The 23,897-nt window shown below is 42.7% G+C and overlaps 1 protein-coding gene across 10 annotated transcripts in view; it reads right to left on the reverse strand.

Moving 5' to 3' along the window:
* TSGA13 (testis specific 13) overlaps nucleotides 1–23,897 on the reverse strand; it is a 235,058-nt gene that overhangs the window by 174,122 nt on the left and 37,039 nt on the right. For 6 of the 10 annotated variants that reach the window (XM_039913208.1, XM_039913206.1, XM_039913207.1 and 3 more), the window contains exon 2: nucleotides 8,110–8,345. The gene's annotated coding sequence lies outside the window, so the exon portion shown is untranslated. The remainder of the gene's footprint in view (nucleotides 1–8,109; nucleotides 8,346–23,897) is intronic. The other 4 variants (XM_039913212.1, XM_039913211.1, XM_039913210.1 and 1 more) reach the window with 1 other exon arrangement.

Genomic DNA, 23,897 nt, shown 5'->3' on the forward strand with positions numbered 1-23,897 from the left:
AAATATGGGACCACTCACCTGACAAAGCACCTCTTTCTAGAGAGGCAGCATGGCATAATGGATAGAGCATGGGCTTGTGAGTCAGAAGGTCATGGGTTCTAATTCTGGCTCTACCAATTATCTGCTGTGTGACTTTGGGCATGTCATCTCACTTCTCTTTGCCTCAGTTATCTCATCTGTAAAATGGGGATTGAGCCTGTGAGCCTCATGTGGGACAGGGACTGTGGCCAAACCGATTTCCTCATATCCACCCCGGCACTTAATACAGTGCCTGGCACTGAGCTCGTTGTGGACAGGGAGCGGCAACTGCTTATTGTTGCGTTGTACTTTCCCAAGCACTTAGTACAGTGCTTTGCACACAGTAAGCCCTTAAGAAAAATGACAATGAATGAATGGCACATAGTAAGCGTTACACAAATACCACAATAATAATTATTATAGAGAAGCACGGTGTCAGGGAAAACAGTTGTGGGGTTCCTTCAAAATGCAACTGTTATAGTAGAACTGGGCATATCTTGCTCTACACTGACTCTCTTGGGGACCTCACCTTCTCCCTTGCCTACAGCTATCACCACCTCCAGGTAGATAATTCCCAAATCTATCTCGCTGGCCCCAAATTCTCTCCTGCTTTACAATCTCCCTTTTTCTCTTACCTCCAGTACATCTCTGTATAGTTGTCATATTAGCTCCTCAAACCTAACATGTCTAAAACCAAAGGGCTCATCTTCTTTCCTAAACCCCCTCCTGCTTCTAACTTTCCCAACATAGATATCCTAGAGAAGCAGCATGGTTCAATGGAAAGAGCATGGGTCTGAGAGTCAGAGGACATGGGTTCTAATCCCAGCTCTGCCACTTGTCTGCTGGATGACTGTGGGCAAATCACTTAATTTCTCTGCACCTCAGTTGTAAAATGGGGGTTCAATACATGTCCTTCTTCCTCCTTAGGTTTTGAGCCCCATGTGGGACAGGGACCATGTCCAATCTGATATCTTGGAAACTATCTTAGAACAGTGCTTGGCACATCATAAGCACTTAAATACTAACATCATCATTATTATTATCATTAATGACTCTACCACCACCCTCCTGGTCTCAGACCTCCCCGCCCCCCATCCTTGGTGTCGCTTCAACTTTGAGAAGCAGCGTGGCTTAGTGGAAAGAGCACGGGCTTGGGAGTCAGAGGATGTGGGTTATAATCCTGGCTGGGCCACTTGTCCATTGTGTGACCTTGGGCAAGCCACTTAACTTCTCTGTGCCTCAGTTACCTCATATGTAAAATGGGGATTAAGACTGTGATACCCACAGGGGTCAACCTGACTACCTTATATCTACCCCAGCACTTAGAATAGTGCTTGGCACATACTAAGCACTTAACAGATATCATAATTATTATTATTATCACTCTAAATTCTCATGTTCAATCCACTGCTAAATTCTGCTGGTTCTTCCTTCATGACGTATGTCAACAGATCTACTCCCTTCCTCTCCCAGCAAGTGGCTACCACTTTGTTTCAAGCTTTTGCCATTTCACAACTAAACAACCTCACCAGTGCCTTGGCTGGTTTCCCAGCTGTTTTCCCCACTACAGTCAAAACTTTACACTACTGCCTCAATCTTCCTCCAATGTCTTGCCACACCTCAAAAATCTCCAATGACTACTTCTTTCCTTTTTTATCAAGCAGAACCTCTTTACCAGTGGCTGCAAGCTTCTCCACCATCTTATTTCACCTCATACTCCAATCGGCCCTTTTTACCCATCACCCCAACCACGCAGTTTACATTCCTCCCAAACTCACTTTTTAAACTATACCTTGCTTTTAACTCTCCCAACACCAACCACTTGCTCATGCCAGTCACCAACCTAAAAAATTCCCTTCCCCATTCAAAACCTGCAAGGCTACAACACACTCCATCTTCAAAACCCTCCCCCGAATCCCACCTCCTCCAGGAAGCCTCCCTGATTACCAATTTTTACTGACAGTAAGTATTCCATCCAATCAATTAATCAATGGCATTTATTGAGTGCTTACTTTGTCCAGAGCACTGTTCTTAAGCACTTGAGAGAATAAAATACAATCTAATTAGCCGACACAGGCCCTGCCCATAACAAGGTTTCGGTCTAGAGACAAGTTCTCAGTCTAGAGATTGCTAATATATTCACCTTTTGACCCAGATCATTTTCTACAGCATTTGTGCCTAACGTGTCTCTCTCAACCCTCTTGTACCTGTGTCATTTCTACCATGCCTTTTCACTTACCCCTTTGAAACTCATCCTTCATCCTCAGACATCAACGGGGGTCAAAATGTTTTTGATAATGACAGTGATGATGACTGTTCATGCATGTGGTGCTTAACACAGTGCTTTGCACAAGTAAGTGCTCAATAAATAAGACTGAATGAAGGAACGAAATGTGCTAGTGACTACGTTCCTGTAAGGCGAAGATATTGGTTTTCGTATCCCAACGGGAGAAGCAGGTTGGGGTACTGGAAAGAGCACAGGCCTGGGAGTCAGAGGCACTGGGTTCTAATTGCGGCTCCACCATCTGTCTGCTTGTGTGACCTTGGGCAAGTCACTTCACTTCTCTGTACCTCAGTTGCCTTATCTGTAAAATGGGGATGAAGACTGTGAGCTCCATGTGGGAGAGGGCCTGTGTCCAACCTATCTGCTGCCACATTCAGTGCAGTGCCTGGCACGTAATAAGTGCTTAACAAATAGCCAAACACAAACTCGAGTCAAGAACTCCAGGTACCATCCTAAAATAATTAATTAGAGCAGTACAGTTGGAAAAGGCGAGAGCAAAGCAGAGACCTAAATAGAGAGAATGAAACCAAGCCACATACAGTTTTGATTTTGCAATACCCACTGCAAATCTCACTTTTAGCATGCACTGACAATTTGGAGTAGCACAGGGAGCCTGCAGAGAGCTGCATATGCATTGAACAAAATATTTTATGTGACCATCTGGCATTCACTTCAAATAACACTGCTGGTATATTTGAAAATTTTCATTACTGTTGATTTTCAGTAAGCTGTCACATACTGGCTGAACCACTAGGAAAGTCCAACCGGTTTAATAAAACCTCTCTCTTAAATATCTACTTTCCCCCACCCACAGAGTACTGTAAAGTCATCCTACTTACAGAATACACTCTTTGTAGGGAAAATTAACCCCTGTAACAGTGGCTTCCATTGCCCTCATCCACCCAACCTTATCTCAAAAAGTACCCTTATTTTTCTGATGCGATTACGTTCACCTGCCCCAGTTGTCACCAACATGGTCTCTATAAAGCCTCAACTAAGCAATGGAGAAATGGCTGAATGTTGGAAGGGTCTCATGTTTAATATATTCAGTATTCTAATCTCTTCAAATTAACATTACCCAGAATGAATATTAGTTCTCAGTTACGTTTTGCTCCTTCCTAGTCCCTGAAATTTTCTCTGAATATCTTTCCAAAGACACGAAAGCCTCCCGAAGCAATGCTCTATTTGAGTTGACAATGACTGTAAAGATTTGTTCAGGGACCAGATCTTCTCATGCGTCAACAGTATTTATTGGCCACTTTACCTTGTTTATAGTATTGTACAGCATTTGGTGTTTGGGGAACATATAAAAGAAGTAAACATGCCATTTTTGTCCTCAAGAGATTTACAACTGAACGGGAGGAGAAAGTAGACCAAACTGATGATGATCCTCTACAAGCAGTAAGTGGAGAGGAACACTTACAAAATCTTACTTAAAAAGATTAGTGAGTGGCAGCTGTGATCAGTCTCAGAGGGACTGGCTTTCAGGTAAATCAGGCAGTGCTTCACATATACCTTACAGAACAGGGGAGAAAATTTCCATTTTTCAAACTAAGATACGAAAGAGAGCTCTGATGACAAATGGAGTCAGAAAGAGAGACCAGGTGACCTCCTCAGAGTTTCCTTTAAGCAAAGGGGCAAGTTAAAAAAAACCAAACTGAGGTGGGAGTGGTGGGGGAGATGGAAGGCATGCGTCTGAAGCCCCTGTCCATTCAATCAAGAGCCATATGTATAATGGAATGCAACTGCTACAGCCATATTAGGTTAAATAAATGAATCTGGAAATGAACACCTTCTTTAGCATCCTGTTAGTAATCGGACAGAAAGGGCAGACTCCAGGCCCTCTAACTTTGGTACATTTTAGGAAGGGGTTTTTTTTTTTCTTTAAGACCATCTTTTTCTTCTTCTCTCCCTGATATGCTCATTTGCTTTCTTCAAATCTACATTCAGCTGTACTGTACTCTTGAAAAGAAGTTATTTTGCAGCTTGTGGTTCTGTGAGAAGAAATGAACATTAAGCTTGTACTTCAGAAATACCAAAAATCAGCGGCTCTCCGCCATTTAAATAAGAAAAATAATAACGATAATTATGGTATTGGTTAAGAGCTTTTTTTGTGCTAAGCACTGTACTAAGTGCTGAGGTAGATAACAGCAAATGGGGCTCACCTTCTAAGTAGGAGGAAGAAGGGGTATTGAATCCCCACTTTGACAGATGAGGGAAGTGAGGCCCAGGGAAGGTAAGTGACTTGCCCAAGGTCATATGGTAGGTAAGCGGTGGAGCTGGAATTCAAAACCAGATCCTCTGACTCCCAGGCCTCGGCTCTTCCCACTAGGCCACACTGCTTTGCAAGGGGCACTGCAATCTTTTTTTCACACTATCATTTTGCTCCTTTTTGTGAGAACTCTTCAGCACTCTATGGCTTCTTTTCTTACCAAAACGGAAAATTGTTATTTTTTCCCTCTTAGTCTGCTAAGTTTAGTTTTTGCTAACCTGATAAATTTTGCCTTGTTTTATCCATTTCCACATCACATCAGAATCCCCCAAAAAGAACTGACACTAATAACACTCTAATCCCCAAGGGCCACTATTTGGATTCATTCCTTCTACAATTCATTTTTTTAAGAGTATTTGTTAAGCATTTATACTATGTGCCTGGTACTTCACGAAGCACTGGAGCAGACACAAACTAATCAGGTTGGACCCACTCCATGTTCCACATGGGGCTCAGAGTCTTGATCCCCATTTTACAGGTTAGGTAACTGAAGTATAGAAATGCTGTAACTTCCCCAAGGTCACAGAGCAGACAAGAGGTGGAGCTGGGATTAGAACTCAGGTCCCTGTAACTCCCAGGCCCGAGCTCTACCAGGCCATGCTGCTTCTCATCCAAACTGGGCCACCCTAAAACAACCAAAACTTTCTTTCTCCACTGCCCTGTTTAAACATTCCTCTTTGTCCGTTAAAAGTCTCTCTGCCCCGATAAATGACCAAGCTGACAATCTTCCATTTCATTAAGCCTCTCACAGTACTGCAGCAATTATTTGAAAAAAGGGTCTTAGGCCCCGTTCATAGAGCTTGCTTTTCTAACTGGGAAACTTTATTCAGTTTTGTGCCTATAAAGCCTTGGGAAAACACCTAATAATGAGTCTTTTAAAAAGAGAATTCTAAAATTAGTTTGACTTTGGCAAATTCAACTTTTAATTCCTGCCTAATAATGATGAATATTTTTATGAAGTCCTCTAGACTGTAAGAGCTGCTTATTCTGTTGTATTTTACTCTCCCAAGTGTTCAGTACAGTGCTCTGCACATAGGAAGCACTAAATGAATATCATTCCTTGATTGATAAGTTCTTCTTAATATTATTCAACTCCTAATGTTGAAACTAATGAAAGTCCTTTCACATAAACATATATCCCTCCTCCCCTCTACTTTGTCAATATTGTCTGTATAAATTATACTATGAAAATAAACTGTGCTTTTAGCCAACTGAAAACCTAAAACTTTAGCAGTCTCTCTCACATTAGACCACTGAGTTAGTTCATTGCTTACACTCTCCCCTGCATCCACAAAAATGGTCTAAATGATATCTTGCATCTGTAAAGATAACAAATAGACTGTAGCCTTTAGAAAACATTCACAGAAGATTCACAAGCTAAAATTAAAACAAGTCTTCCCAAATTCTAACTTGCAAACCCCACAGCCCACCTCCAGAAAAGCCACTTCATTTCCTATATTCTTTTCTATATCTTTTCTCCAAGCACTTCTCAGATTTGGGGGTCAGGAGAGAGGTGAAATGTCACTTCAGAATGTAGTCAAAGGGGTGCAAGTATGACTATATAGTCCCATTTCAAAGAACCATCTAAACAAATGATTGATAAATAATTTAACGACACAGAAAAAAAACCTCCTGAACAGAATTTCCCCTAAGATGAAACCAAAATGACCAGATGTATGGTATGAACATTGTGCTATCAATAATACCCACAAACATAGAACAGAACGTTGAAATAATTTAAATCAAAACATGATGAAATTTTTTTTCCACCTTGGTCCTTGATGTTTCCCCTACCAAGATCTTAAAATGAAAGGTGAAAAACTGCTCATGCAAATATTTGACTTATTTGACTTATTGCTCACCTACTTGATTCTCAATCCTTTCTCCTGCATTTTTGACTTTAATTATTCCCCATCCTTTGCTTATCCATATGAAATGAATTGAAATTACAAGACTCTACCTAAAAAATATTCTCAAAGATGAAATACAAAACAACTCAAGTCTTGCTGGAGAAAAGGTACCCACCCCATATATCTCCCCATAAACATAGAAAAATCCACCTGTCTAAAATTTACAAACATCCTAAATCTGGAGTCCAGTTTTCAGTAGGACGAATTACACTAACTTGTGCTCAAGTTTGCGGGTGTTAGTACTTCTTTGTATTTACAAAATAGAAAGCATCTAAAATCTGCATTAGGTGTACAAAAACCTGATAGGGTTAAGGCATTTTCAGACCCCCATCAAAGGTTCACACATCCAAAATTCCCAAGACACCAAAATCTCCACAATGCGTGGTTATATGCAGTATGGGTTTAAAAAGGAAAATCATTTACTTTTCAAAGCTCAAAATTCCCATCATCAGCTTACGAAATAGGTTAGGATAGAACTCAGGCCGGAAGTGCCCTATCCCAGGATAATTCCAGCCCTGTCACTCTCCCCACCAACACACCCCAGCTTCTGCTGGTTCCTAAATTTGTTTCCTCATCACACTCCCCTTCACACCCACATTATCTCTTTGTTGTGTGGGGATCCTGAATGTGCTAGGACCTGTGCAAAATATGAAAAACTAGGGTGCATCTTTAAAAATGAAAGAACAAACCTCCTAGCTCATTCATGATCATGAACCCTAGGGATTCTAGAAGGCTTTTGCAGCTGGAGGTCCACAGAATGCCTCTGCTTCATTAGACTGTTTAGGCCACCCTTGTACTTTTGGATGGTTGCTGCCTCTGATACCTAAGGGTGAAAGAACACTGTCTGGTCCTCAGCCCAGTGACTCACCCATCTCCCCTTCCCGCATCACATGACCATGTGACAGACCAGAAACTGCCCCCGCCCCCCCGCCATTTGCCCAAGGGCCATCCATCAGGCAAGCCACTTGATGGACCGATATGGAAATCCCCCGTCAGGTCATGTCTGGGTAAACTGGGAGTTCCTGATTAATTCCACTAGTGACTAGGGTTTTTTCTGGTAGTTGAATGGGTAGATGGGGAAAATGGGAGGCAGCAGGGAACTGGGTCAAGGAATGGGGCTGCAGGGGGTGAGGAGGAGGAGGTAAACAGTTGAGGGTTGAAATTCACAGATCAATAACAGGGAAGCGGAGAAGCACGGTTGAAAGCACAAGCCTGGGAGTCTGAGGATCCGCGCTTTAATTCCGGGTCCACCACTTGTCTACAGTGTGACTTTAGTCAAGTCACTCACTTCTTCCTGCCTCAGTTACCTCATCTGTACAATGGGGATGAAGACTGTGCACCCCATATGGGATCTGATTAGCTTGTATCTACCCCAGTGCTTAGCATAATGCCCGACATGGAATAAGCACTTAAATTCCATTAAAAGAAAAAAGGATAAGACGGTGATAAAGAGACATAATTCTAGGACAGGAGAAACCGTGGTCTAACATTCAGCCCCTTGCACTGACATTTTTCAGTATAAAGGAGAAAGGTATACTACTTAAAAAAGAATCCACGTAAAGCAAAAGATATGCAGTTATAGAATTTATCATTCCAAACACAGACAATGGATTTTAATTCACTACCTTGAACTCACAAGGAATGGTGATGCGTGTTTCCGGTAGAGGATGCATTTTATTTCATCTGCGGGCTTAAATCCCAGTGTGTCGCCTTCAGCTTTTTAATTATTCCACAAGGAGTTTCCTGCCAGTTGAGTTTAGGAAACAGACATGGAACAATTCTTCTCTCATTTCTCAGCAAGCAGGTGTCAAGCTTTCTCAGCTCTCAAAGTCCTCCTGATTTTTGCCCAGTGTCCTGTCCACTGAAAAAAACAAACCAAAGATGAATCAATCAATGGCATTTATTGAGCACTTACTGTGTGCAGAGTGTTGTAGTTAGCACTTGGGAGAGTATAATACAGCAGAGTTGGCAGACATGTTCCCTGCCCACAAGGAGCTTACGGTTTAGAGGGAAGAATGAAACATTTTTTTTTTTGAATAATGGTATCCCTAAAGATTTTGCCATGATCCACTTGCAAGAAGGTAGCCCACAACTTGTTTCTATCCAATTTGCATATCGCTGTCAAGGGCAAATGTAAGATTCCAGACTAGTCTCAAATAATTTACTAATTGAGATGTCATTATTGGTATCTGATAGGCATTTGGTAGTTATTTTCCTTTCCTTTATTCCTTCTCACTTGTGTCTACTCTTCCAGAACCACATCAGAACTATGTAGAGAGAAAGAGAGAGAGAAGAGAGAGGAAAGGAAAGGAGAGAAGAGAAGAGAGAGAAGAGGGAGAGAGAGAGAGAGAGAGACCCTACAGATGGCCTGGCAACAATTTTAATCACATCCTGGAGTGTGGGGAAAGGAGAGTATCCGAGCATGCTTCAGGTTAGTGTACAGTGAAGAAATGGGCCTGCCTGTCTCCCATTTCCATAAATTGGGTTTGGTCCACCACTCTTCTCGATGTTTCATCCGGGAACAGCCTTGGTTAACACAACCAGGTGCTCAGGGGGACTTGCTGGGGTGTGAAATGCTAGGTTTGACTGTCTTGAGTTAGCAGAGGTGAAACTTCTTGACAGTCCTCTTTATCTTCCCCTGGGACTCCATCATAATCTCCCATCAGCCCTTGCTCCTGCCCAGGAAGTTGTAGGAAACACTAGTAGATTGAGCCCACCCAGTCCCTGTACCACCGACCCCCCTTCTCAGCTTGAAGCCCAGAAGAGAAATTACTTGCTATCAATATTTCTCCAGCCCAGGTAGGGTGAGGAAACTGCCCAGGAAGCTGTGAGGCCTTCTCAACTTTTAGAATGTTGGAAAGGCTGGGTCTGTGATTCTTGTGACTGATGGGCTCTGAGTCAAGAGGAGCCTAACACTCTTTTCCTCTAGCCATAGTACTCCATTCCTTGGATTTTTACAGATCCCTCTTACAACTGGCAACCCCCAAGTCTCTTTTTCAGGTCCTCTATTCTTCCTTTACACTCGCTCTCGCAGAGAGTTCATAGGCTCACATGACTTCAGTGACCACCTCTATGCAACGACTCCAAAATCTACCTCTCTAGCCCTGACCAATCACCTGACCTGGAATCCCACAGATCCTCTTGCCTTCAGAACATCTCCACTTGGATGTCCAGCCGGCACCTCAAATTCATCATGTCTAAACAGAAGTCCTCATCTTTCCCCTTAAGCCTCCCAACTTTCCCATCTCAGTCAACAACACCAATGCCATTTTGTCTCAGGAGGCGGCAAACTTGGTGTCCTCCTCGACTTTACGCAATCGTTCAATTCTTATCTTCAGTCCACTGCTGAATCCTGCCGATTCTTCCTGCACATCATCTCCCAGATCTGTCCCTTCTTCTCCATCCAAAACTGCTCCCTTCCTGGTATAAGCACTGGCTGTACCATGGCAGGAGAAGCAGCATGGCTTAGTGGGTAGAGCACAAGCCTGAGAGTCAGAAGGACCTGGGTTCTAATCCCGGATCCACCGCGCGCCTGCTGTGTGACCTTGGGTAAGTCACTTTACTTCATCTATAAAATGGTGATTAAGACTTTGAGACCCATATGGGACTGGGACTGTTTCCAACCCGATTTGCTTGTATCCACCCCAGCGCTTGGAACAGTGCCTGTCACATAGTAAGCACTTAATACTACAACTATTATTATTATTAGTCACTTGTTTCAGCTCTCTCACCATTCACCCAGTCTCCAACCTCTTCCCTTTCCAATCTGTATGATTCACTGCTGCACAGATCATGTTCCTGAAGGACTTGGCCTACATCTTTCCTCTCCTCAGAGCCCTCCAGTGGCACCTTGTGCATCTTTGCATCAGACAAAAACCCCTCACAATCAACTTCAAGGCTCTCCTCCAACTGGCCTCACCTTACCTACCTGCTCTCTTCACCTGCGAGTCCCCAACTGGCTGTCTTCATTCCTCTCAAGCCAACCTTCTAGCTAGACCTCATTCTCAACTCTGGCCTCCATTTCCTCATTTGCAAGCTGTACCCCTGGCTTAGAACTTCCTTCCTCACCACATCAGACAGACCACAGCCCTCCCCACTTTCAAATCCCCCCTTTCAAATCCTCCCTAAATCCTACCTCGTCTCACAGACTCTCCCCAATTAATTTCCCAGCATGCTGAACCATAGCATCCCTTCGGTCAACTCTAGCACTTACAAACTTATTCACACCCTTCTTAGCACTCACGTATATGCTTAGAGTTCATTTATTTTGGCAACTCGAGTTGTAAATCTGTTTATGTTTGCCTCCCCTGTTAGGAGGGTAAGCTCCTTATAGGCAAGAAACATGTCACTCCATTATTCTGAACTTCCCAAGCACCGAGTGTAGTGCACAACACCAAGAGAGTGGTCAGTAATAATAATAATAATGTTGGTACTTGTTAAGCGCTTACTATGTGCAGAGCACTGTTCTAAGTGCTGGGGTAGATACAGATTAATCAGGTTGTCCCATGTGGGGCTCACAGTCTTAATTCCCATTTTATAGATGAGGGAACTGAGGCACAGAGAAGTGAAGCGACTGGCCCACAGTCACACAGCTGACAAGTGGCAGAGCTGGGATTCGAACCCATGACCTCCGGCTCCCAAGCCCGGGCTCTTGCCACTGAGCCAGGCTGCTATTTCTATTATAGTACTTCACATGCAGTACATGCTTAATAAACATTATTACTGCTGTTACTGCAATAATAACTGAGGTAATGATTAAGTCATTACTTTACCAAACTAAGTGCTTGGGTAGAAATAACATAAGCAGATGTAACACAGTTCTGTCCCACATGGAGCTCACAATCTAGTCCCCATTTAACAGATGAGGAAGAGGAGGCACAGGGAAGTTAAATGACTCACCCAAGGTCACCCAGCAGGCAAGTGGCTCAACCAGGATTTGAAACATTCCTCTGATGCTCAGGTCTGTGCTCTTTTCACTAGGCCTCACTGCTTCTCTACTAGAAGAGTTGGTTCAATAATTCTCCCCAGAATGGCAGAATACTCTTCTATCGTCTGTTTTTACCATTTCATCACTCCATCAATCAATGGCATTCACTGAGTGCATACTACCTACAGAGTACTGTACTTTAATAATAATAATAATTAAGATATTTGTTAAGACCTTACAATGGCGCCAAGTACAGTTCTAAGCACCAGGGCAGATACAAGGTAGTCAGGTTGTTCCCCGTGGGACTTCAAGTACTTGGGAGAGCACTCCTGTTCTTTCTGTCCCCAATCTTTCTCCCGACTTAAACTTTCAGATTGTGAGCCCAGTAAGGGACAGGGACCATGTTTAATTCATATCTGACAATCACTCTCCCCATCTTCAACCCTTATTAAAAGCACAACTCTCCAAGAGGCCTTCCCTGACACAGTCTTCATTTCTTCTTCTTCTTCTCTCCCTCCCTTCTGTGTCACCCTTGCATTTGGATTTGGATTTATTCATCCCTCCCTCAGCTCCACAACACTACTGGATGCATCCGTAATTTAGTTATTTGTATTAATGCCTGTCTCCCCCTCTAGACTGCAAGCTCATTGTGGGCAGGGAACGTATCTATCAACACTATTATATTGTACTCTCCCAAACACTTAGTACAGTACTCTGCATACAGAAAGCGCTCAACAAATACGATCAATTGATGGATTAATTCCCACCTGTGTATTTTCTTCCAGCACTTATCAGCAGTGCTCCTCACACAGTAAGTGCTCAATAAATACTATTGCCACTATAAATTTCACTTCAAAAGTACTATAACATTTGAGGGCCTTCCTCCCACACCAAGTTTTTCTCTAGCAGCCTAACAACATATAAAATTCACTCCTGAGTCCCTCCACCCAAGCATATGCTCTCAATCAATCAATCAATGGTATTTACTGAGCACTTACTATGTGGAAAGCACTGTACTAAGTACTTGGGAGAGTACAATAAACAGAATTAGCAGACACGTTTCCTGCCCATAATGGGCTTACAGTCAAGGGGGCTGGGGGAGACATGAATATGAATAGATAATTCATAATATATAAAGAGCTTCTCATAAATGCTGCAGGATTGGGGTGAATATCAAATGTCAAATATCTTACAGGGATTCTAATCATCTCCACATTTTGCAGCAGCTCAGGACACACTGCAGAACCAGGGCAGCATATGCAAAACCTGCCAGCCTATTAAAGTGTGTGGCCTAGCGGAAAGAGCCCGGGCCTGGGAGTCAGAAGGACCTGCATTCTAAACCCGGCTCCTCTACTTGTCTGCTTTGTGACCTTGGGCAAGTAATTTCACTTCTCTGGACCTCAAATACCTCCTCGGCAAAATGAGGATTGAGAATATGAACCCCATGTGGGACAGAGACTGGGTCCAACCCAATTTGCTTGAACCACCCCAGCGCTTAGTTCAGTGTGTGGCACATAGTAAGTGCTTAACCAATACCATAATTATTATCATTGTTACTTCACTTCACTGGTCCTCAGTTCCCTCACCTGCAAAATGGGGATAAAGACTGTGAGCCCATTGAGGAACTGGGACTGTGTCCACTCCAGTGCTTAGCACTGTGCCTGGCCACATAGTAAGCACTGAAAAAATACCACGATTATTATTATTATTTACAGCACAGAGAGAAATGCCCTGAGAATCCTGCTTGCTGAATCTTAATAAAGAATGACTTTCATATGACTCACTCAAAAACTGCCTGCCCTGCTTCCTCTTGCCTACTCATCGTTTTTCAACCTTTAAATTATAGCTCTGGTCCCCCTAGATGGGTGAAATATCAAAACCAGGAAATGTGCACGAACAGTCTCATATTATATGTAAAGTGAACAGTTGAAGTGCTATAAACAGAGTTGGGAGTAATTCCCCAACAAGGTTTCTGAGTCTCCTTCAGCTGAGTAAAAATTGGACTGAGACTGGGGAAAGGATTTCCCCTCCAGCTGACCAAGAACAACTCCCCTTTATGAGTATAAGCTGCAAATCTTGCAAGAACAAGTCATTTTCATAATGTTCTCTTCTGAACTTGATCCGAAGCACTGGTTCTAAGAATATCTCTGAGAACAGAGAGGTCTGGTTTATGGGGAAGTTCTGAACTGACTTTCCAAATTTCCTTTTCCAAGCAAGGTGGGGAGCAGAAAGAAGGGCAGGAGGAAAAGGCAAGAGCCCCCAAAAGGAAACATTCCCAAAAGGAATGAAGGGGACATGAACACCAGAGCTACTTTAGATGCAGGTTTGGCTCTGCCTTCTTCCTGTATCCAAAGATCTAATATCACTCCTCCCCCGCCTATCTTGCTGAGAAAGTGAATATTTAAAGAAGTTGGAAACTTTCAGTTTAGCCGTGGATAAAAGTTACACCTAATAAAACCCTCCTTAAAAGTTTTCTTTGCAAACAGCAAGGCAGGTGAGCTACATAAGAAGCTCTAGCATGGGGTTAGGAAGGCTTCCAGGTGGGGAAGGCAAAGGAAGGTGCAAAACAATCCCATAAATTACCTTGTGTCTGCTGTGTGACCTTGGGCCAATCATTTAACATCTCTATGACTCGGTTACCTCAAATGTAAAATGGGGATTAAGACTGTGAGCCCCAGGTGGGACATGGATTCTGTCCAACCTCGTTACCTTGTATTTACCCCAGAGCTGAGAATGGTGCCTGGCACAAGTAAGCACTTAACAAATACCATAAAAACAAATAAATTCCAAACACTTTTAAAAACACAAAGGCTTAGAACAATCACCCCTCTTATAAGGGCCACAAGGTGTCTGGTTTTTAAAGCAAACTGTTTCTCTGGCCCATTAGATCCAGGCCTTTACCTTTCACTTGGCAAATCCTACAAGGGCTAATAAAAGGAAACAGTGAAGCAGAGAAAGGCCATGTATATTATATAAATGTCGGTCTCCTCCTCTAGACTGTAAGCTTGTTGTGGGAGGGGAACGTGTCTACTGTTATATTGTACTCTCCTTAGCATTTAGTACAGTGCTCTGCACACAGTAAGCACTCAATAAGTACAACCGAATGACAGTATCCTGGATAATTTCACTACATCCCCAAGAGACCGCTGTGTCCCATCCCTTATCAATACCGAAGCCAAATCAGAGAAAACGCTAACCGTACCATACACTTTTTCTTAAAAACTGAAAAATAAAAACCTGCCCAAGTTTTCACTGTAGGTGGACTGAATATTATTCATACTTAATGGTTCATAAACGAGCCCACCTTCACCATACATTTTTAAGCACCAGCCCACTCAGGGAGTAGGTGTTTCAAACTAATGCTAGTTTGATATGAGAAAGACGAGGCCTTTCTAGCTCTTTTCTGCACAGCAAAACGAGGCTTCAGAGAATCTAACCATTTTGCATGACTGTTGACAGTCTTCCATCTGCCATTCAGCGCATGCTTTAATTGGCTTCAGATTTGGGTACAGGTGATGACTAACTAAGACGGGCCTTGATGTACACAAAAAGGTTCTGTCGTTTATAAGACTAAGCTTGAAATAGCACCTCCCCAATGCAAAGACCAAGTCCTGGGCTGTGGTCTCTTTGGCCCCAGGTCCTGCACAACACAAGTTTCCAAAGGCACGGGCTTGAAATAGTTTAAATTGGACCTAATGCAAGGTGGTCATCTCCGACTGTTAATCGGTTCTGAAAAATTCTATTCAGGGGAGAGGTACCAAATCCCTCATTGCTATTTCCTTGCGGGCGGGGGACGGGTTTTCTGTTTTATTGTACGCTCCCAAGCGCTTAGTACAGTGCACTGCATATAGTAGTGCTCAATAAATACCATTGATTATTACCGGCATCGTTCCCATGTCACTGATGAATGTGGGAAATGATAGTATTGCTTCACCCATCACTGCTCAGTAGATTTAAATTCTGAGGCAGCAAAGTCTAGGTCAACTGTGAACCTGGGATTAGATAGCCTATCAATCAATCAGTGGCATTTATTAGGTGCTTACTCTGTCCACTAAGCACCTGGGAGAGGACAATACAACAGAACTGGTAGACATATTTCCTTTCCACAACGAGTTACAGTCTATAGTGTAAGGCACTCTCCTTAGATTGTGAGCCCCAAAAGGAATGGGGTCTCAATTTAATTGCCCCTGTGTATTCTCTCCCAGCCCTTAGTACAGTGTCCTGCACACAGTAAGCACTTAATAAACAGAACAGTGCTTGGCACATAGTAAGCGCTTAACAAATACCAACATTATTATTATTATTTAATACTATTGCAAATATCTTTATCCCTTGGGTTAGCTGCATTGACACCTTTGCCTCTCTACCTCTGTTGTTTTCAGTAGCTTCATGAAAAAATACCTTTTTTACGGTATTTGCTAAGCACTTACTAAATGCCACACACTATCCTAAGCGCTGGGGGAGGTATGAGATAATCAGGATGGACATAGTCCATGTCCCAGATGGGGCTCACAATTTTCATCCCCATTTTACAGATGAGGTAACGGAGGCTCAGAATAGATAAGTGACTTACCCAAGGTCACTCAGCAGACAAGTGGCGGAGCTGGAATTGGAACCCAAATTCTTAAGTGGTTAGTACAGTGCTATACGCTTAGCATAGTGCTCTGCCCACAGTAAATGCTCAATAAATACTATCGATCGATTGATTCTGACTCCCAGGCCCATGCTCTGTTCACTAAGACAAGCTGCTTCTTCTGCTTCAGTTCACATTAAAGCCCACTCAGGACAGAAAACCACACGCTCCCCTGCTTCCAATTTTAGCATCCCCTCACCAGAGGACAATAAAACATACATACTCAGCTCTCCTCTACCAAGCCACTTCCAGTTCAGTGTAGGCTCGAACATAATAATAATGATAATGTTGGTATTTGTTAAGCGCTTACTATGTGCAGAGCACTGTTCTAAGTGCTGGGGTAGATACAGGGTAATCAGGTTGTCCCATGTGAGGCTCACAGTCTTAATCCCCATTTTACAGATGAGGGAACTGAGGCACAGAGAAGTTAAGTGACTTGCCCACAGTCACACAGCTGACAAGTGGCAGAGCCGGAATTCAAACCCATGACCTTTGACTCCCAAGCCCAGGCTCCTTCCACTGAGTCACGCTGCTTCTCTAAAATACAAATGCCTCATTCATCCACCATAAGAAGGTGCAGCTATTCATTGCTACAGCCATTTAACACAATATGACAACCCAACAGCATTCCGACAGTTCGAGTTGTTACAAGCATCAGCTGAAATATTCATTAGGGATCCATTACACGCAGAGCATTCTAGTAGCAGTTATGATCAATTGTTTCGCTGCTCTCAAGACATACAAGTTAAAACAATTTTATTTTTAAAACTCTAGCACTTCTTAGCATGTAAACATGTGAAGGAGCCATGTTTAAAGAAAAAATTGGTATACAAAGAAGTAGGGTAAACAGCGATGAGTACACCCAACAAGCTACTTGAGAACTGAATCCAATTATTAATGAAGGTTTGTTTCTTCGGAAAGTAGACCAACACACACACACACAAACTCATTTCCTTAGGGCAAATTTAATTTCAATTCCATGGATATAAACTCTATGCCCAAATATCAGTAGTTGCAAGAGATTTCATCCCCAAGAGAAAATAATGGATTCGTTTCACGTAGTCAAAATTATGATAAATTGTACAGGAGGGTAGCTAAGATCAGGAGGTTCTTGTCTATTGTTAAACTGCATGTCTAGTGAGACGACACACCAAAGAAGAGGTGATATGTCCCTCACATCCACTATATATACAATCAATTAATGGTATTTATTGAGTGTGTACTATGGGTAGATAATAATGTTGGTATTTGTTAAGCGCTTACTATGTGCTGAGCACTGTTCTAAGCACTGGGGTAGACATAGGGGAATCAGGTTGTCCCACGTGGGGCTCACAGTCTTAATCCCCATTTTACAGATGAGGGAACTGAGGCACAGAGAAGTTAAGTGACTCGCCCACAGTCACACAGCCGACAAGTGGCAGAGCTGGGATTCGAACTCATGAGCCCTGACTCCAAAGCCCATGCTCTTTCCACTGAGCCACGCTGCGTAGAGCCCTGTACTAAGTGCTTGGGAGAGTACAATATAACAGAATTAGCAGATTTGGTCCCTGGCCAAAACAAGTTTACAGTCTGGGGGGAGACGGGCATTAATATAAGGGTTTAATATTATTAAAACACTGGTATATAAAATGACTTGATTAATTTAATCCATTTAATTTACTTGAGTAGAGAAGGAATGAACTTTCAGAACAGTTGCTGATCAAAAGTTTTCTGCAACAAGCCCACAGGCCCATTCATCGCCCAGGCTACTAGGCTAGATGCCCTAATGGGGCTTCTCGTGGCCAGAATGACTTGGGAAATGGACGGTTGCCAGAATTGACACAGATGGTTCTGGAAAGAAGTAGCCCAAGTCCAAGCAGATGAGTTCCTGGGGTGCCTGACGCCAGATTGGGTTATCGGGGTTGATAAAACTCGGCTCCAACACTTAGATGCCCCAAAATCATCATTAGGGTGTAGGTCCTGAGTCCCTTATTAGCCTCCTTTCCGCTGCCCACATTCCAAACCCTCCTAAAATCCCACCTTCTCCAATCAGCTCTCCCCCATTAATGTCCCAGCACCTTGAGCCATATCATCCCTTCAGCCAATCCTAGCATTTACCAACTGATTTGTTGCTGAACATCTCATTTAAATGCTGTTTAGAATAGATTACTCCTCACCTCCAAAACTTCCCATGGTAGCCATTCGTTCTCACAATAAAACAAACGCTCCTAACGACTGGCGTTAGTTGATTCTGGCAAAGCACGCTGTTCTGCAGCGAAGGTGAAGGTGGTTGTTGGTACTGGAACTCTGGAAGTTCCCAAACTGGGCGAGGGTCTTGAGGGCGCAATGGGAGAAATGGTATGACTTGTGTGTCCTGCTGGCATCCTTTCATTTCACTGGGTTATGGTGGCAGGGTTCCACTCAACTCGAGCTGTTTATAGCTCTCCACTGAACACAATATCTATTTTAATTGGATTTGTCCAGTCAAGATAGCAGCTTATTTTGACATAATAACGATGGCATGGGTTAAGCGCTTACTCTGTGCTAAGTGCTGGGGTAGATACCAGGTTATTAGATCGGACACTGTATCTGTACCAAAGAGGGAATGTGTCAGCCAATTCTGTTGTATTGTTCTCTCTCAAGTGTTTACTGCAGTGCTCTACACCAAAAGCTCATTGTAGGCAGGGAATGTGTCTACCAACTCTGTTATACTGTACTCTCTCAAGCGCTTAAGTGCAGTGCTCTGCACACAGTAAGAGCTCAATAAATACAACCGATTGGTTGCTCTCCACATAGTAAGCGCTCAATAAATACCACACTGACGATGAAACGCCGCTCCATTTATCTCACAATCATTTTGAAAATGAGGAAACTGAGGATCAGAGAGATTAAGTGATTTTGAGAAGCAGCATAGCTTAGTGGATAGTGCACTGGCCTGGGAGTCAGAAGGACCCGGGTTCTAATCTCAGATCCACCACTTGTCTGCTGTATTATCTTGGGCAAGTCACTGAGCCTCAGTGACCTCATCTGTAAAATGGGGATTAAGACTGTGAGCCCCATGTGGGACATGGACTGTGTCCAACTTGATTAGCTGGTATCTACCCCAGCGCTTAGTACACTTTCTGGAATAGTAAAGCTTTTTAACAAACACTATAAAAAAAATAGGCAAGGTCACCGAGTAGGTCAGTGATAGAGCTGGGACTAACCCCCAGATTTCCTCACTCTCATTCTGGGGCCTTTCTCTCTATGCTGTGCTGGTTTTGAAGTAAAGTAATACATTCTTGCCAATTCCTCCTGGTCCCCTTAAATGAGAAATAGGCAGATCTGCAATAGGCAGATCATGTTGCATAAAACAAATATGTCTGTTTACATACTTTGTGAGGGTACTGAATAAAAAAAAGTATTTTGGATATCATTAACACGTTCTCATTTATGGGAATTCTGGCCCATATGCCTCCCTTTCCTCCTTTATAAATGTTCCTATAATTTACTATATCAAACAAGGGCTATATCTTCCTTGGGCAAAATGAGCATTTTTTTTTTTGCGGGGGGAGAGGGGGAATTCATTTGCATCTTCCAGAAATGTGGATTCTGAAAGTGGCTCTATTTTTCAACACGATGAAAGGGGCATTTGCAACTAGTGACTTTTTGTAGTTGCAGTTTTAAGGATCAGAGCAAAGTGTGACCCCCTCCTCACGCCCTCTGCACCCAGTCCCAGCCCAGCAAGGACAGGGGATCCTGTTGAGCTTGAGTTATCTTCTGCCCAAGGGTGCTGACTCTTATCAAGGATATTTACTGAGTGCTTACTGTGTGCAGAGTACTGTGCTAAGTGCGATACATGACCCCTACCCACAAGGAGCTTACAACCTAGTTAGAAACAGACATTAATATAAATTATAGATAGGGAAAATGGCAGAGCATAAATATATGCTCATTAAGTGCTGCGGGGCTTGGGTTGGAGTGAGTATCAAAGAGCTTACAGAATACAGACCCAAGCGCCCAGGCAATGCAGAAGGGAGGGGGAATAGGGTAGTCGGGAAATGAGGGGTTAGTCAGGAAAGACCTCCTGGAGTAAATACCATTTTACTACGGCTTTGAAGTGGGGGAAAGTGGTAATCTGTCGGATATGAAGGGAGAGGGACTTTTAATCAAAGGGAGGACTTGAGCAAGGGGTCGGTAGCAAAACAGACAAGAGGGAGGTACAGTGAGTAGGTTGGTATTAGAGGAGTGAAGTCTGTGGGCTGGGCTGTAGTAGGTAGGAGGAGGAGAGCTGACTGAGTGCCTTAAAGCCATTGGAAAGGAGTTTCTGTTTGAGATGGAGTTGGCTGGGAAACCGCTGGAGGTTTTTCAGGAGTGGGGTGACTGGTCTGAATTTTTTTATCCAGGCAGCAGAGTGAAGTATGAACTGGAGAAAGGAGAGACTAGAGGCAGGGAGGTGAGTAAGGAGGCTGATGCAGTAGTCGAGGAAGGATATGAATGCTCTGGACCAGCCTGGTAGCAGTTGGAGAAGAAGATAAAGATATTCTGCCCTTACTGAATTTACTCTTGTCTGCTATGGATTTATAAAGATTTGCAATTTAGATGAGCTTCCCAGCAGCTCGTCTGGAACAGAAGAAACTAAGCTTATGCATTTTCTCCTCCTCTTCCCTCTGCAACCCCAAATCACCTCCCCAGGAAAATCAACTTAGTACAGTGCTTGGCACATGGTAAATGCTTAACAGATACAACAATTATGATTAGCAGTAGTTGCATTATGAAACAAGATGATCAGATTGAACGCAGTCTCTATCTCACATGGGGCTCACAATCTGAGAGGTAGGGAAAAGAGGAATCTTATCCCTATTTTACAGATGAGGAAACTGAGGTCCAAGGAGGTTAAGTGATTTGCCCGAGGTCACAGGCCCATGGCTGAGCTGAGACTAGAACCCAGGTCTCTAGACTCCCAATCCCAAGATCTTTCCACTGCGCCATTTTGCCTTCCTATTATTAGCGTTACCGCCCATGTTGGTATTTAAAACTATCCTCAGAAAGGGTAGTTTTAGACTGTAAACTCCTTGTGGGGTGGGGACAAGTCTACCAACTCTGTTAACTGTACTCTTCCAAACACTTCAGTGTTCTGCGTGCAGTAAGTGATATGGCTTTCAAAATTAAAATTTTTATCACATAGATCATAACAAACAAAAATACTCTGGGTCTCCCTCTCCAGCTCTTTTCTTGTTGAATTATCCACTCTTTAATAATAATAATAATAATGTTGGCATTTGTTAAGCGCTTACTATGTGCAGAGCACTGTTCTAAGTGCTGGGGTAGACACAGGGGAATCAGGTTGTCCCACGTGGGGCTCACAGGCTTAATCCCCATTTTACAGATGAGGTAACTGAGGCACAGAGAAGTTAAGTGACTTGCCCACAGTCACACAGCTGACAAGTGGCAGAGCTGGGATTCGAACCCATGACCTCTGACTCCAAATCCCGTGCTCTTTCCCTTTAGAGGTGCTAGTTAATCAATCAAAGGTATTTCCGCAGAGCTCTGCAGTCAGTAAGTGCTCAATAAATATGATTTTTTATGGTATTTGTTAAGCGTATGTATGTCAGACATTATTCTAAGCACTGGGGTACTTACAAGTGAATTGGTAGGACACAGTGCCTGTCCCACAGTGCCTGTTTAAAGTAGGAGGGAGATTTGATTGCCCTGTGTGCTGGGAATTGTACTGCATGCTTGAGAAAGTACAATACAAAAGAGTAATTATAGACGATCCCCGCCCGCAAGGAGTTCACAGATTAGAAAGGGGGATTGACTGAGAAGCTTGAGTTGTCCACAATCCTGTCGTTCCAAACAGATTACCACCAGGAAAATTTTGATAACCACTTTAGACAAACCATTAAAAAAAATTCAGAATTCTTTAGTGTGTTTCTGCAACTCTCATACATTAATAGGGGAAAAAAATAATCCCAACCTTTCCTAGATAGTTAAAAGCCTCAACATTCTGGAGTGAACAGTGATTATTTTGCAGAGGAGAGGGAGTACACACACACACACACACATACAATTAAAGTTCTTTGTTTTCAAAAACAGAGTTCAGGTCACCAACTCTTTCAATCCACCACAAAAATAAAAGAGCTCAGCAATTTAAGCTAATATTACACTAGAACTGAAAAAGAAATCAATCCCTCTTCGTGAGTTAAATGCTAGGGAACTCAAAATCCACAACACAATAAATTAGTTATGCAATCCCTGAGACTTCAAAACCCTCCTAAAATCACATCTCCTCCAAACAGCCTTCCCTAGCTAAGCCTTCTTTTCCCCTACCCACTCTCTCCTCTATTTCAACTACGCACTTGACTGTGTTCCTCTTAAGCACTGTCATTCACCCCAGCCCAACAGCAATAATACACATATCTTCCTTTATTATTTCCCCTTCCTGTAATTTATTTTAATATCCACCTTTCCCTGTATACTTTAAGCTCCTTGAGGGCAGGGAATCAGGTCTACCAAGCTTATTTTAAAGTACTTCCCCAAGTGCTTAGTTCAGTGCTTTGCACACTGTAAGCACTCAATAAATACAAATGATTGACGATTAAGTTGGGTGAGGGAAAATGCGGCTGCCATTAAAGACAAGGAATCCTGAAGATATTACAGACTATGTTTTTTTATGTCAAGAAATGAATGTCTTCCTTATCAATTCCTTGGTTCAAGATATTGTCAAGAAAGGAGAAAAAGATGAAGGAAACGTTTTAATATTCTCTTTTGCCCAGACCACTGATACAAACTAATTCCTTTCATTGCCCAACAGCTACAGCATGTAATTTACAATTTTAACTGGCTATCCAGTCACAGTTTCTCACTTCCACTTCCTCTCAACAAAAGCAATCCACTCCCAAATTCACTAACCACTAGCCCACCTGGAGAAGTAAATGTAATACAATGCCTCTTCCTTGGAACATAAAGTCCAACTTCTCTTTGAGTGTTCAACAAAAGCACAATAACGGATGCTTTAATAAAGACTGAGTTGTTGCCACATCCCGGACTTAATTGTAACCTTTTTGGTTAGGATTTACAAGGAGGTGGAAAAGAGAATCCGTTAGCTCCACCACCACGCTCTTGAAAATTTTTTAGGTAAAACTGGGGTCTCCCTCCAATTTCTCCATTTTTTTCAAAGTTCCTCCATTTGTAAAAAAAGAAAATTCACTTTAGGAATGCAGTGAAAATGAGTACAGAACAAAACAAAAACCAAATACAACCACCTGCAAAATGTAACAACTACATGGGCTTACTAGCAACACATCATCACCCTACCCCGCCCCAGCCCAAATTCTAAAGTTTCCTTTTTTTCTTCCATTAAAATTTACAAAGTGCCAGTAAAAGCAAACCTTCCAATGTTCTCATGTCCTTTAAGGTTATCCTTTGGCTCAGAGGTGCATTTTCTTCTACTCACAAAATTACTGGACTGGAAAACTCGCTATCGCAATGGTATCTGATCACCTTGTATCCCCCAGCGCTTAGAACAATGCTTTGCACATACTAAGTGCTTAACAAATACCACCATTATTATTATTTACTAAGCACTTACTGTGTGTAGAGCACTGTACTGAGCGCCTGGGAGAGTACACTATAGGTGTTGGTAGATTAGTTTCCTACACAAAAGAAGCTTTGGAATAAACATTTATTGATATTAGTACAACTATTCTATGTCCTTTTAGGGTATCAACTCAACTTCACATACATACAACTTCTCTTTCTCTGCCACCCCAACTCAATAAAAATGCACATTTATAAACTTTAAATATGTTAAAATACCTTTTATAACCAGAAGCAAGAGGTCTACTTACTCTGAGAGACAAGCCTAATAGAGGATCTTAATCGGTTTGCCCTAA

Source organism: Ornithorhynchus anatinus, chromosome 10, assembly GCF_004115215.2.
Source record: "Ornithorhynchus anatinus isolate Pmale09 chromosome 10, mOrnAna1.pri.v4, whole genome shotgun sequence".
In the NCBI taxonomy this organism is placed as follows: Eukaryota; Metazoa; Chordata; class Mammalia; order Monotremata; family Ornithorhynchidae; genus Ornithorhynchus; species Ornithorhynchus anatinus.